The following is a 16,294-nucleotide window of genomic DNA, read 5'->3' on the forward strand; positions in this document are numbered from 1 at the left end:
GGCAAATGAACACCATAGTTACATATCTGCCATCATGCAAGAGGGTCTGAATAAGTGTCCGAGTGTTTAAACCCTAATGCATGAGAAATGGCAAGTAAACACCATAATTACATATCTGCCATCATGCAAGAGGGTCCGCATAAGTGTCCGAGTGTTAAAGCCCTAATGCAAGACAAATGGTGATTAAAGACCATAATTACATATCTGTCATCATGCAAGAGGGTCCGAATAAGTGTCTGAGTGTTTGAACCCTAATGCATGAGAAATGGTAAATAAACACCATAATTACATATCTGCCATCATGCATGGGGGTCCGAATAAGTGTCTGAGTGTTTAAACCCTAACCCTTGGGAAATGGCAAATTGTAGACACCCCATTTTTGACCGTCCTCAAGACTTGGACGTCACCATTTGAACACTTGGTGATTATCCTTGTTTGTGTTTGTTTGGAGTTCCCGGAGGCCTCGGCTCGCGTGCCTTGCCTCAGGATCTCCGAACTCGACCGTTTAGTGTCTGGTTTTGCACCAAACACTTGCATCCTGCCTTGGAAGGGCAGGGTGGGGCTTGTAGACCATCCCCACCCATCACCGGCAGTGCCTAGATGCCACCGGCTGGTTTTTGCTGCCACCGGCAATATAGTTTGCCGGCCGGCACTCTTTGTTGCCGGTCAGCACTATTTTGTGCCGGTCGGCACTTTGTTTGGCAAAGATGGCATTTTTTGCCGGCCGATTACTATTCATCTGCTTTTGCAGATATTTTTGGACAGCTGTATAGCTTTTGCTCCCCTCCATACACGTGTTTGGAGGGATCTCCCTCTTGCAAAGCTTGTCTTGTAAGCTTTACAAGAGGCATATAGAGAGAGCCTTTAGACATTTTTGAGGAGAGAAGACAGAGGAGAGCTCTGGTTTTTCCTAGGGTTAGGGTTAGATACACTCACCTATCTCTCTTTTCCTCTCATTTTGTACACTAGGTGTTTTGTGTCTCACTATTGCACACAAACACCTAGTGTTTCACCTTCCTCTTGGAGCTGAGATTCTAAAGAGTGTGTTTTGAAGTTTTTGTCTTGGATTCAAGCTCAAGGAGGCCATTGGAGCATCTTTGTTGAAGAAGGCATCAAGGGTGAGATTCTAGTCCTTTTTTCCCCATTCTTGCATTGATTTTCTACTAGTCTTAGAGCTGTTTTTGTGATTATTGTATAACATAAAAAAGTTCTATTTTTAAGCCCTCTTTATTTTTTATTAAGAGTGTTTTGTTGTTTGAGGGTTGTTGACCACCCTTAGGCCTCAAAAGGCCTCATTTTGAGCCATTTTGTGCTAGCTCCGGGATTTTGGTGTTGAGGTCTCTTCACCACTGAAATCTTGAGGGATTTCAGTGGTGAAGATGATGCTTTGAAGTCCCAAGAAGGAGAGGGCCACCCCCCTCTCCTTGTTGTCCTTGAAGAGGACCTATTTTGGCCTCTTAAGGAAGCCTATGCTTGAGTGTGTGTTGAGCATATTTGGTTTGTTTTTCATGCTTATATATCCATGATATAACATGATTTAAAGTTGGTTTTGGAACTCCATGCATGTTTAGCATAGTTGCCATGTAATGCCCTAATTGTGCCTTAACATGTTCTAGGTTGTTAGCCTTTGTTGGAGCATGTTTTAGGCTTGCATTTGTGAAGTTTATGTGCTTATTTTGCCATGTTTTAGCTCTGCCCATAATCGTTTGGGTTGATCTTTGCATGCATTATAGAGCTCCTTTGTATTTGGGCTTGTTGGCCTTGAGTATGTGCATGTGTAGCATGCCATCTTTGCATTGTTTTGGTGATTTGGAATCATCCTACATGCTATTTCAGTCCCATTTCCATGCTCGTTTGATTTCCTTGCATGCCTCTTTAATGCTTTGAAACCATGTGTTGCAATGCACCATGTTTTGGCCATGGTGTATGCCTTTGTATTTGGGCCATTTAGATGCCATCTAAGTAGTCCTTTAGCCTTGTTTTAATGTGCTATAAACCTGTTTTTGGTCCTTCTTTGCATGCCATGTTTGGTCATGTTAAGTGTAGTTCAATGCCTTATTGATTTGCTTTGAACACTTGGACTATTTGTTGCATGTTTTGGCTTGATTTTGTTGCTTGGTTTGGCACCATGTGTTAGCATGATTTTAAAGCTTATAATGCATGCTAATTTGTCCATGTTTCCTTCTTTCAAGTGTGCTTGAATGTTGTTTGATTTGTGCTTAAGTGTTGGCCCTTATGTGCATGTGTGTGTGCATGCCATTTAGCCCTCACCTTTTAACACAATGGCTACTGTTTTAGGCCTATTTTAGAGCTGCCTAATTCATGTATAAGTCCATCTTGCCATCCATTTGCATTGCCATATGTATGCTTGCATGATTGCATAAGTGCCTTGCCATGTCATGTTGCATTCCTAGCTTGTATGCCTAGGTTGCATTGCATTTTGCATGCATGCCTTGTTCCTTGAATTAGTGATAGGAATAGGGCCTAATTTGTTTGATTGGTTTGCATGCATTTGAAATCAAAGTTGCATACTTGGTTCCTTGGGCCATCATGTATGGAAATGCGTGATTCGTGGTCCGAGAACCGAGGCACATGTCCCTTTGAGTCATTACAATGATAAGAGACATGGTTGGTGCATACTTGCCTTGAATTGTGCTGCCATGCCTTGTTTTGCCCTCTGTTGCTGTGAGTTGCAGGTTCTGCAGGAATACTCTGCCGACCGGCAGTGTAATGTGCCGACCGGCACTATTTTCTCTGCCGACAGCTTCAACTTTGTGCCGATGGCCATACAACACTGCCGGTGGAAATTTCATCTAGCCGGTGATGATCCCCTCTGTCCAAGGATGTAGTCCTGAGGTTTTGACAACCTCCAGAGGAGGAAAGGGAGGAAAACAGAGGCAGCTTGCGCATGGTGGCACGCTTCCCGAGGCGTTTTCCTGCTTTAATTAATTAGTTAATTTGTTAATTAATTAATTTGTAATATTTAATTAGCTTGCGTAGTTAATTAATTTGTAATATTTATTCGGTCCCTCCGAGCGAGGGCAAATCTGTAATAAGTGTGTGTGGGTGGTGTGTATGTCTTCCAACCTCACTTCTTTCTTCCCTTTTACTTACCCGCTTTAATGGTTAGTATTAGGACACGTTTAAATTAGCATACCTTATGCTATGCATGCGTGCATCCCTGCATTTGTATTACATGCATTGAGCTCGGTACATCATACTAACTGCATATGTATGCCAAATTCCAAACTGAATATGTGAAAGTTGTGCATTTCTCACATACCATGTTTAGGATAGCCGAGCCTATTCTAGCAACATTTTGTATGCGATGCATTAGGCACTTCACATGGACTTGGATCATGCATGTTTGCTAACAAGTTCTTTGTTTTGGCACGGAGTACTAGGTAAGCTTTTATGCTTTAGCATATTGCATGCGTGTGAATGTTGCCATGACAGCATGCTTAACATGTGGCTAGATGCTTATGTGTTAAAACTGTTTTGAATGCCTGTGGGTGAATGTTGGATTGCTTGAGTTGGAAAAACTCGTTGAAATCCGTATTTTAGCCTACTTGCGAGTAGCAAATTCCAAAGCATTTTCAAACCAAACGAATATGCAATGTTTATTTCCAAATTAGGCAATCTAGTCTATACTTGTTTGCTGTGCGCATAACATAGTAATTCTAGGCTAATAAATGGAATAAGATCACGTAAAGTTTTCAAAAAACGGATATCACGGTTAGTAGAGGCCGGTCTTCGGACCGGGCGAAAGGGGGTGCTCATAGCTGACCTTCCCCGATCGTACCCAAGCTCCCGAGCCGAGACAACTCCGGTGATGACGGACATGTGGCCTTCGGCACCGAGTCAGGGTTTCCTAAATTCTCCCATAAAAAAATATTTAGGTGGCGACTCTGTATCTGGCAAAGCAGTCCATGTTTGGCACTACTTTTTCAAAAAATCTATTTTCTCAAACGATTTGCCAGATTTGGACTCTTTGGTTCAGATTAAGAACCGTGACACAAATCGAGTCCGAACTGTAGTAGCGTGAGGCACACGGGCGCGTCTGCAGTTTTTGGCGACTCTGCTGGGGAGTTTTAGAGAGTTTGACTCGAACTCGTGATATCCTGTTTTGATCTCATTTATGTGTTTCTTTGCATTGCATGTGCATTGGTGCGCCTAGGAACACAGTGTTTGCCATCTGCCATTCCTGAACGGTTTGCCGGAAGCTTGTCTTGTCAAGGCATGTCCATAAGGCTGACCGGCTATGGGCTCTGACAGCATGGGAACACAAACCCCGGTTTACCGGGGCACCCTTTTTGACCATTCGACCTAGTGCATATTCGGAATCCGTAGTGACCATTCCAAACTAGGACAGGTTGCTTACCCGATTATAGGTTGTTTGAAACCGCTGCGTGCGTAGTGAAACCCTAGCTCCTGACAAAATAGGACAGGGAAACCCTACCCCAACATAGGGGTGTTTTGTCCTCTTTACTTGCTATGTGCTTTTAGAGTGTTGCTCTACAGGAACGCACATGTCAGTTTACAAGTTTGAGTATCAAACCTGGGGACACCAGTATCAGTATCAGTTGTGAGAATCAGTTATCCGTGGGTATCGGTTCAGTTTTCGGGAACAGTGACTTCTGGGAACAGTGATCGGTAGTAGGGTACAGTTGTGTGGCTACACCCGTGTTTGATCAGTTTGGGTTGAAATGCTGTCTGTTTTTCCTTTCAGTTCAGAGAGTGGCAGAGTTGATACAGAATAGCCAGTGTCTCCCCTTTGCTGAGGCAAGATTTATGGCGACACAAAGTTCAGAAGAAATTGTGGTTATGGCAGCTGCATCGGAGCAGGGGACCGCTCCGCAGAATGAGGCCAGCATCAGTATGTCATACCCGCCCAGGTCGCCCGTTGTGCACCCGGTTTGGGCTCCCCAGTTATACCAGGCTCGTGAGCCCACCACCTTCGAATTGATGGGGATGATAGGCGATCTCCAAAGGTTTGTGGCAGACCTCGCCTATGGAATGTCGGCTTCACCGCCAGCGGCGCCGTACGCCGGGAATTTTGTACCACAGGAGCCCCCGCTACTGGGGCGGATTGTGATAGAGCTCAGCCAGCCAGAGGTGGCTTCCGGCTATAGCCACGACATGTCAGCACCAACCCAGACCCTCGATCAGGCTGAGTCCAGGGGAAAAGACAAGGCAAAGATAGACGCCGACCCTATTGAGCAACTGTTGTGGGCAGTCGAGGCTTTGAAGGCCAGAGGGATGAACAAGCAACAAACATCTGCAATAGTGACCAAAGCTGTAGATGATGCTTTCCCCGCTCCAACCAAGGGCAGTTCAAGCCAGACAGAAAACCGGGATGGGCCCCGTCATGCCCAGACAATTCCAGTAGCTCCCACCCCTACACCGGGGAAGGTTCAAAAAGCCAAGGCAGCGCCAGTTGATCCTTTCGCCAGCGCATCTGGCAAGAATCCTCAAAATACAAAGTACCTGCCCCGAGGGTGCAGGGTCTTTCACGACCTCCACATGCCTTTGTCTAGGGCATTGCTGATATTGGCAAAGAATGGGCATCTTAAGCCTTTGGAGTCCCGGCCACTCCCGAAGAATCTCCCCGCCACTCATGATGCTACCTTGTACTGCGTGTACCATCAACAGTCCGGTCACAGTACCGATGGATGTTCCCGCCTTCGTCATGAAGTGCAGGATTTGATTGATAACAAGGTTATCCTACCACCTACCTCAGGCAAGCCCGTCACCACTCAGTTGTTGGATTTCGAGGGCTCAGATACTGCGAGTATGTAAAGTGAACCGCCTGCGGGCAACATTTGGTACATTTTTGATGAAGCGTCTGGCACGCATTTTTGAGCATCGGTGAAACCAAGTTTTGTAAATTCTGGCTTGGATATCGAGTCGGTCTTTTGTTTTGAGTCTGTCTCTTTGTCTTGAGTCAGTCTTTTTTTTTTTTTCTTAAGGGTCTGTCTTGTTGTACCGAGTCAGTCCCCGTTGTATATAATACCAGATGATTCTGGGGTTGTTGTCCCGAACACCGTTTTTGTTTTGTAATTATCTGTTTTGTTTTGAGTTTGTTTCTGCCGAGGGGCCAGTTACACCAACAGAGCCGATTGAAACAGTTGTTGCTATCTCGACTTCATGCTTACTTTCAGCATAAGGGCCAGAGAATTTGAATGGGCTGACAGTACATCTCGCCTGCTCTCCTGTGTGCCCAAACTCATTGCATTAACCTAAATTTTTCAAAAAACAAACTTTTGAACACTGCGGTGATGAAAACGAAGAGGAAGGAATTCCTCGGGTTTTGCAAAATTTTGATCATTTTGAGAGAAAGAGAGGTGTGCTAAGCCTTTTTATGAATGAAGCCATGCTTGTCGGCGTGAGTACTGAGAAGGACCCTGGCCTGATCCAGATTGGTTCCACACTATCTTCGGCGCGAGCGATTTGTCTCTTTCTTAAAAACTTTCAAAAGCAAATGTTTTACGCGGCCCTGCGAAGACCTGTGTGGAATCGCTCTTGAGATTGCGCAGCCTAGGATCGCTCTCAGCCTCAAGATCCAACCTGTTTGTTTTCCGACTTTGAACCCGTTCAGAATGTTCAGAAAGTTCAACAGACAAACGCCATGAAAGGCCCGTGTGGCCAGTTTTGAGGTAGCCTTCGATCAAGAAGCACCGAAGCCGAATCGGAAGGAGTAGATCTCGCCGGAAGAAGCTCGTAGAGTAACCCTGATGGATTCTTCTGCAAATCAGTGCAACAGCCGTTCTCCTAGACACAGAGAGGCTTCAATTTCCAAAAAAAAAAAAACATTTGGCATGGACTTGCTACACTTTTACCCTTTGAGAGGCTCGCTGGGCCGAAAACCCGGAAGGGCGGCCCAGGCAAAAGTTAGAGCAAGAGAAAAATACAAAAAAGAGAAAAATACAAAAAGAAAGATTGAAAAAGAAAAAAAAAAGCAAGAAAAGAAAAGAAAAGAAGAAAAAGAAATAGAAAATGAAAAGAAGCTCGCAAGGTCGAAAACCCGCATTGGGCGCCTTGGCAAAAGTGAGAGCCAAACAAAGTGAAGGTTAAAATACCCGAGTGGACCTTAACCGGAACTATGTAAGGCTTGATTCCCATGTTTGGGATACGTAGGCAACTTCATCATGAAGTCCAGCCCCCAACGCTTTCATAAGCGTCTCTGTCCATGCAATGGTTTCGATTTCATCTCAAAATCCAGCCGCCAACACGCTCCCAAGGCGACTGTGTCCATATATGTGTTGCGATCGTCTTCGTCATCTCTGTGTCTGAGAGTTCGACCACCGCCAATGAAGACTGTCTGCGGATTGCTGCGGCACCATCCCAAACAAGGGGCAACTTTCCGTTGCCACAAGCCGTCGTGAGACGCCATTCAGACTAGGGGCAACTTTCCGTTGCCTCACACCCCCCTTTAAACCAGGGGCAATTTTCCATTGCCTCCGATCCGAGGTTGCACATCTCGAAGAGTAAGTTCCATGCTTGTTGAGCATCAGCTGTTTGAAAAATAGTTTTTGAAAATTTTTACTGAGGTTGACTATTTTCTCGAAAACTATTTCATTTTCCAAAACCGGACCATTGTCTTGGACCCAAAAGGGAAATTTTCAGTGCTTGCTGCCTGACTTGCATGCTTTTCAAATCAAAAGTCGAACAAGTACGTTAATCCGACTCTCATTTTGATCAAAACCGTTTTAGTAGAAAGCAAAAACGAAAGAATGGTTAAAATGATGAACTAGGGGCACAGTTGAGCCAGGCGTTCTGTCTTTCCCCCGTCATCGACATACTTGCCAGAAGAGCGCTCTACCCGCCAGAAGAAGTAGCTGTGAGCTAACGGCATCGGGCGTGAACCCGCAACTTTCTATTTATCCATCAATCACCCCGGGGAGGGATTGAAAAATGAGAGATATGAAGAATAGAGAGGTGTAAGTTGAGAGAAAAGTGAGGAAAAGGGTTTTGAGAGAAAATCCGAGCTTGAAAGTCGAGTGATGTGAGGATCGCAAATCAGAAAGGGTGGGAAATAATACCCAGATTGAACTGGTTCCTCGTGGTCCGAGGTCCCCCATCTTCGTTTACGCGTCTGTGTGTCGTGTCTCTTTCATTTGACGGTCTCGTCTTTTGTTTTGAGTCTCTTCCGAGCATGTCTCGTCGTGCTAGGTCGTGTACCTTTATATTTGAGTCCTCCTCGCTGTGTTCAGTTTTGGGCTCGATATCCCGGTTTGAAGAACCCTCATTCGATTTCAAAAAAAGTCGCTTGTGCTTAGAATGCTGTGCCATTCTCTACATTTGAACGCATTTCGACTCCAACCGGTTCCATCTTTGAGGTCCGTCCTGTCAGATTGGGCTGCTTGTTTGAGAATTTGCCGTGTGCAGAATGAATCAAATGCCGTGTTATGGGCTGTATGCAGATTAATCCCCAACAGAGTAAGGGCTGTGTGTCCAGAATCAGGCAGTGGGTTGCTTGGGTTATTTTACTGTCGGCTGTTTAACTTATCTGATTATTACAGTGCAAGTGTTCAATTTTCAGATAACCAATCATTCCATTTACATTGAGGTGTAACATGATGAGATGCGATGCAATGCATGGAATGTGTAAATGTAAACACTTTTTCAGATAAAAAGTCCGTTTCATTTCATTATCTTTTCAAACGTACAAGTTTTGGAAACAAAAATCTGCCTGCGGCAGTACAAGGTAATCTATCTACCAACCAAAAAGAAAAGTACAAAGAAAGAAAGAAAAGATAGCAAAAATCGGCATCTGTGTCAAGCACTCCGAAGGGCCGTCAGTCTGTCCTGGTCCTCTTCCTGGACGAGGGTCCAGGAGCATCATCAGCATCGTCATCAGAGCCCGAGCTAGAACCGTCTCCGGTCTCCTCCTCCGATGACCCTGCCTCCGCCTCTAACTCCTCGTCGTCGTCATCATCCGGGACTGGAGCTCGCGAGCTACTCCCGACGTGAGTACGCCCTCCCCTGGTACGGGGAAATATCCTACCCTCCTCATCTCTCCGCCGAGCAGGGACAGCAGGTCTAACTGGAGCACCTCCCGCCATGGGAATCTGAAAAGGAGGCTGAAAAGTACACGAAAGGGAAATGCATCAGTATGCCGTGAGCAGTTTATCAGTGCAGAATGCAGTGTGTGAGTACAGTGTATGAATGCCGTGAGCAGTTTGTCAGTACAGAGTTTAGTGCAGAATGCAGTGTATGCAGTGTTCAGATACTGTGAGATCAGTGTATCGGGTGTTGTGCCGTGCATCAGATTATGTAAAGCAGTGAATGAATGGTTTGAGGCCAGTGTCAGAAGGACATACCGGTATGCTGTAGACGGCTAGAAGGTCAAATGTCCGCTGGAGCATCCCCATCATCGAGGCATTCATCGCCAACGACTGACGGGTGTACTCAGAAGAAGCCTGCAAAAATATCAAATGCATTAGTATTCTGTGGAATATCAAGTAAACTGAAATTAAATAACTGTACGAAGTGCAGTGATACATACCGGCGGAAGGTCGGGGATGTCAATGAACTCATGCCCAGCCGGTGGAGGGGCGAAGGGGATCTGATAGGTCGCCCCACCCTGCCCCTGGAAAGTCAGTACAGCGGGCAGGGCAGGCCAGCCAGCTCCTCGTCCACCCCGCACTCCGCCCCTGCCACGGACTCGGGCCCTCCTCGAAGATCCAGCCCCTGCTCCCGCTCCGGCCCCAGCCGCCGATGCCACAGGCCTGGCCCCCTCTGCTCGACGGCCGCTCAAAGGTCGCATCAGGTACGTCCGCACGTACTCCTGATAGTCGCCGGTGCCTCGGAAGCCGGCCTCCTCCCAGCCGATGGAGTAACCATCCAGCTGCTCAGGGGTCAGCCCCTCAGTCTCCCTCATCTCTGCAGGAGGGTGAGCCGGGACTATCTGCTCAGGTAACCCGCGGGTCTGGCGTAGAAAACGCTCCCCCAGGTACCAAGCCCGACAGACCGGGCCCTCTAGCAAGATCCGGAAACGCGAGGTCTCCTCAGCACCAGGGAACCGACCCCGCATCGCCGATGGCAAGGAAGCCCATGGCCGCCATGTGATCTGAAAGTAACAGACAGTTTGTTATCTACTTTTATTGAAACATGCAGTGGGAAAGCGAAGCTAAACGAACTGAAAGTAAAGCATACCTCGGCCGGAGTGATGGTGTCGAAATATCGGCGGAAGAAGCCGAATGTCTCCCGTGGTCGCCGGGTGCATCTCCCGTCAAAGCGAATCTAGAACGGGACAGCCGGAGGAGGCTCCGCAACTGGTACAGGTGCAAGCCTAGGAAAGTAGGCGTAAACCCACAACTGCAAAACAGATGTCAGTATGACTATCGGGTAAAGCAGAATATACAGAATAAAGCGGAAATAGCAGAGCCGTGTGTTGTGCAGTGTATTGTGTGCAGTGCATAGTGTGAGCAGCGTACAGTCAGTGTGAAACAGAATGTATGTGTGTGCCGTGTGTACAGTATACAGTGAGTGTAAAGCAGACCGCAGTGTGCGCAGTGTACAGAGTGCAGAGAATATCAGACAGAAATGAAAAGCGGAGAAGAAATGTACCTCCCAAGCCCGCCAGTAACCTCCGAGCAGCTGGCCGCTGCCGCGAGAAGCCGAGCTCATATAGCCGTACAGGGTGGCCAGAGCAGCGCCGCCCCAGTCGTAGTGCAAGATGTCTCGGACGTCCACCAGTGCGCTGAGAAGGCAGAGAGGCACGGTGTTCGCCCGGTCGGCGAAGATAGTAGTCCCGAACAAGAACATGAGGAAGCTGCGAGCATACCTCTCCACGTCCTCCTCGGTCATCTGCACCTCCTCCCCCAATGCGGGCTGGACCCTGAACTATGCCTCGAACCAGGAATATCGGACGAAGCCTGGACGAGCTAGCGGTGGCGCCTCCCCCAGTAGATGGACCTGAGCGGCGGTCCACTCATCCATGTCGGTGTCGAAGGGGATCGGATCACCCCCTACCCCGATGCCTGTGAGCATCGAGAAGTCATAAGGGGTCATCGTCATGTCCCCTGCAGCAGAGAAGTGGAAAGAATCGGTGGTGTCCCACCATCTCTCCGCCAGAGCGGCAAGAAGAGGCCTGCATGTGGACAACCTGGAGAGCCCTCGGCAGAAGGTGCCGAAGCTCGCCCGGTCCACGATGCGCTGGACCGCATCAGGGAGCTCACCATACCACTCCCGTACACCAGTATTCCCATACCCGCGAATGGTATGGGAACCGTCCTGCAAACAGAAAATGACAATTGCAAGACAACATTCAAAATGCAGTTTTGAAAGGACAGATATAGCATGTATGCAAGTTTGTCAGATTTAGGCAAATACCGGGTGCCGGTGTGCTTACAGTGAAATACGTGTGATGTGTCAGCGTGTTTGGGTGTTTCATAACAGATGTAGCGTGTGTGCAAATCTAACAGATTCAGACGAATACTGGGTACCAGTGTGTGTGCAGTAGAATACAGTGTGCGCAGTGTGTTTGGGTGATTCAGGGCTAGTGCAGTGTGTGTGCATGTGTCAGTCTCAAGCAGATATCAGTTGTATGTATGTTTACAGTCAACTACGGTCTACGGCATATCAGATTTCAGCAGTTAAAGAGTACAACTAACTATGGCAGTTTTGTATCCTACATTGCGAAAAGTAAAGCAGAAAGAAGGGAGTTACCTCGGAAGTGCCGAATGACAGATGGGAGGTAGGCTCGCGTAGTAGTAGCTCAGGCGCCGCGTACCTCTCAAAGCTCCGGAACTGACGAAGGCCGTCTGGGGGCAGAACGTGGATCGCCGGCCGGTAGGTCGCCGGGTCGAACGGGCGCTCGCTCAGTGGTAAGAGCTCGACCCCGGGATCCATCTCGTGGTCCGAGGGAGTCCCGCCACGTGGAATGTCGTCCGCCATGTAGAGAATGGTGTGAAAATGGCCCGAAAAAGGAAAACCGGGTCGGAATACGAAGAGTCAACTGGAAAGTCAACTCCCGAGAAGGTCGAAAATGGCCGGGAAGGCCGGAATGTGAAAGAGGCACGGAAATGAAGAGGAAAGTGAGGGGAACAAACCCCGAGAAGGCGAGAACGCCGAACGAGGCACCGAAACGAGAATGTGATCGGTGGAAAATGTCCAAAACGCGAAGAGGATCGCGAATCCGACGACGAAACGGGCGTAGAACGCGAAGAAACGGGCGAAAAATGAGAGAGAAAGGAAGGGATTTCGGCGGTGGAGAAGTGAAGGAATAGGGCTTGAAGCCCTATTTTATAACACCCAAGGTGAAAAGACAAAACTGCCCCGCACCAGCAACTGTTTGCCGGTCGACACTTTTTTGTGCCGATGGAATTGTTTTTGTGCCGATGGCCAGCCGGTGGCCTCATCTTTCGGCCGGTGGGGTTCCCACAGCCTTGTTTACGCCATTTGAGAAGTTTGTGGTCTTCATAGCTCAAGAAAGTGCAAGAAAGTGCATCTCCGACGCTCAACCGACCTCCGTTTTGACCGCAGGCCGTGTCTCCAGTGCGTGGCACTCGAATTCATGCAAGGTGTATCCTTTTTGTATCCTTTTGAATTCAAAAGTTGCCCCATGTGTGTTGCAAAAGTTCATCACACTACTTCGGTGCATTACATCGCACTGTTGTGCGCCGCACATTTGCATTGTTATGCACGTGTTACATGCGTTGCAACACGCACCCCTTTGCATTGTCGTGCACATTTCTCATGCATCATTGCATTTCCATTCCATGCATTGTCATGCATTCCGGAATACGTGCATTGTTGCGCATTTAAGCCCATTTACACTCCGTGTGACATGCACGTCACACTTTTTCATCGCACTGTTTTGTGCATTGTATTGTTCGCGCTGTTCTGCGCATTGCACTGTTTTGTGCATTTCAAAATTGTTCGCGCTGTTTTGCGCATCGCACTATTTTGTGCATTGTATTGTTCGCGCTGTTCTGCGCATCGCACTGTTTTGTGCATTGTATTGTTCGCGCTGTTCTGCGCATTGCACTGTTTTGTGCATTTCAAAATTGTTCGCGCTGTTTTGCGCATCTCATTGCATTTTGCATGCATTCCATCGCACTGTCCTGTGCACTCGCGCATAGCGCTGTCTTGCGCATCATACCATCGTGCAACACATGGTCTGGCGAGACCTTAAACACGCACGGTCTAGGAGACCTTAAATCCTTTGGAGGTGCGAAACCTTCAGCGCATTGTCACGCGTCTTGTAAATACCCCCGTGGTCTGGCGAGACCTTAAACACGCATGGTCTGGCGAGACCTTAAACACGTACGGTCTAGGAGACCTTAAATCCTTGGAAGGTGCAAGACCTTTATTGCATTGGTGTGCACACTATTGCTTTGTACATATCTTAAGCCGCGTGTTGTCGCGCATTCCATGCAACATGCATTTCATGCATCATTTGCATTTCAAAAACAAACAAAAAAAACATGCATTGTCATGCATACATTTTGCATCCCGGTCTAAGAGACCTTAAATCCTCTGAAGGTGCAATTCCTTCGGTGTTTGTCGTGCCCGAACGACTTTTCGGTGGTCTGGTAAAGCCACCAGTCTGTGCTTGCGATGAGTTCCTAGAAGACCAACTGGGACGGTGGAAACTAGAGTTCGAACGGCTTATGCCTAGAACGCAAAGGTTCGGGAGTTCCGAGACTAAAGTCTGGTTTAAATACCTAGAGGTTTACCCTCGGCTTCAAATCTGTATGGAAGCCCCATAGGTTGAGACGGCATGTCTACGCCTCAGTTCTGGATACTGAACCAACCTAGTATATCACCCTGTTGGTAAGATAGGGAAAGTTGCAATCATAGTCATTGCATCATAGTGCATTGTCATATTTGCATTTGCATTGTAGTTTGCATGCATTCATTGCATCACCTTCCGCCTATGGCTTGCGCCTTTCCAGGTTGAGCTTGGTCTGGTATGTGTCCTTACATTTCATGTTAAAACACAGTTCTGCATGTGTATCGCGCCGATTCCACGTTGATATGTTGGTTGAGGGTTGCGGCACCTTTTCTGTGTTACACATGGCTCGTACGTGTGCATGCCTTTCCTAGGAAAGATTTGGTTTGGCTTGCATGCCATATCCTTTGTATCCATATCCATTCCATTGCATATTTGTAGATATTGCATTGTAGATTGCATGCATTCATTGCATCACATTCCGCCTATGGCTTGCGCCTTTCCAGGTTGAGCTTGGTCCGGTATGTGCCCTTACTTTTCATGTTAAAACACAGTTCTGTATGTGTATCGCGCCGATTCCACGTTGATATGTTGGTTGAGGGTTGCGGCACCTTTTCTGTGTTACACATGGCTTGTATGTATGCATGCCTTTCCTAGGCAAGATTTGGTTTGGCCTGCGTGCCATATCTATCCATTACATTGTAGTGTAATTTTTGCATCCGGCATTAGGATCGTAGTCCTTTCTCCAGCGGGATGTCTCCCCACTTATGTCAATTCCACCAAATACTTGTTCTTGCGTCTGTCTACAATACTCATAGTTCAGTTGACCGTTCTATGGTAGACAGACTTGTTATCTCCATCAATCTATTTGACATAGATGTGGTTTCGAACCGTTCGTGATTGGATCACGATTCAAATGCTTTGCATGTAGCTTGCATTGTTTCAATTACATTGCATGTTTATTTGCATTGTTTATACATTGTTTTGTATATACTGCATATCGTTTTGCATTCATTTTGCATTGTCATACATGTTGCTAACCATATTGTACCTGTTAAGTTTGTTTTCTTTTCAGGCACGATATTGTATGTACGGTTCATTTGAAGCTGGTGCAACCAGACGAGCCGCACAGGTATTGTATCTCCCGAGTGAGACGTATTGAGAATTCCATCATTCTCTTACATCCTTTCTGCATTGTAGTGTAGTTTTGTATGCTAGCTTAAAATTGTCGCATGTTTGCTTCATTACAGCTTTCTTTGCATGATCATAAGTTATGCTCGGCTCCGTGCATTGTCTTGCATTTTGCCCCTGCCTCCGGGCGCATACCTTATTTGTCTTGTATGTTTGTCTGAGTCTTCGGCCTTGTCAAAAATGGGTCGTCTCTGGGCTTTGACATTCACTCCCGTCATTGTTATGACTTTCGAGTTCTGTCAAAGACGGGCAACTGTAGACACCCCATTTTTGACCGTCCTCAAGACTTGGACGTCACCGTTTGAACACTCGGTGATTATCCTTGTTTGTGTTTGTTTGGAGTTCCCGGAGGCCTCGGCTCGCGTGCCTTGCCTCAGGATCTACGAACTCGACCGTTTAGTGTCTGGTTTTGCACCAAACACTTGCATCCTGCCTTGGAAGGGCAGGGTGGGGCTTGTAGACCATCCCCACCCATCACCGGCAGTGGCTAGATGCCACTGGCTGGTTTTTGCTGCCACCGGCAATATAGTTTGCCGGCCGGCACTCTTTGTTGCCGGTCAGCACTATTTTGTGCCGGTCGGCACTTTGTTTGGCCAAGATGGCATTTTTTGCCGGCCGATTGCTGTTCATCTGCTTTTGCAGATATTTTTGGACAGCTGTATAGCTTTTGCTCCCCTCCAAACACGTGTATGGAGGGATCTCTCTCTTGCAAAGCTTGTCTTGTAAGCTTTACAAGAGGCATATAGAGAGAAGCTCTCTCTAAGGCAAAGGAGAGAGCCTTTAGACATTTTTGAGGAGAGAAGACAGAGGAGAGCTCTGGTTTTTCCTAGGGTTAGGGTTAGATACACTCACCTATCTCTCTTTTCCTCTCATTTTGTACACTAGGTGTTTTGTGTCTCACTATTGCACACAAACACCTAGTGTTTCACCTTCCTCTTGGAGCTGAGGTTCTAAAGAGTGTGTTTTGAAGTTTTTGTCTTGGATTCAAGCTCAAGGAGGCCATTGGAGCATCTTTGTTGAAGAAGGCATCAAGGGTGAGATTCTAGTCCTTTTTTCCCCATTCTTGCATTGATTTTCTACTAGTCTTAGAGCTGTTTTTGTGATTATTGTATAACATAAAAAATTTCTATTTTTAAGCCCTCTTTATTGTTTATTAAGAGTTTTTTGTTGTTTGAGGGTTGTTGACCACCCTTAGGCCTCAAAAGGCCTCATTTTGAGCCATTTTGTGCTAGCTCTGGGATTTTGGTGTTGAGGTCTCTTCACCACTGAAATCTTGAGGGATTTCAGTGGTGAAGATGATGCTTTGAAGTCCCAAGAAGGAGAGGGCCACCCCCCTCTCCTTGTTGTCCTTGTAGAGGACCTATTTTGGCCTCTTAAGGAAGCCTATGCTTGAGTGTGTGTTGAGCATATTTGGTTTGTTTT

At 47.1% G+C, this 16,294-nt stretch overlaps 1 long non-coding RNA gene across 1 annotated transcript; it reads right to left on the reverse strand.

Moving 5' to 3' along the window:
- Positions 1-9,870: 9,870 nt before the first annotated feature.
- Positions 9,871-10,775, reverse strand: LOC145818239 (uncharacterized). The gene is made up of 3 exons (XR_014359674.1): positions 10,573-10,775; positions 10,159-10,320; positions 9,871-10,072 (listed from the first exon to the last, which is right to left on the reverse strand). It is a non-coding gene; the product is annotated as an uncharacterized LOC145818239 (long non-coding RNA).
- Positions 10,776-16,294: the final 5,519 nt, after the last annotated feature.

The sequence above is a fragment of the Camellia sinensis genome, unplaced genomic scaffold (genome assembly GCF_055761805.1).
Source record: "Camellia sinensis isolate YWXY unplaced genomic scaffold, ASM5576180v1 Unanchor6, whole genome shotgun sequence".
NCBI classification, from domain to species: Eukaryota; Viridiplantae; Streptophyta; class Magnoliopsida; order Ericales; family Theaceae; genus Camellia; species Camellia sinensis.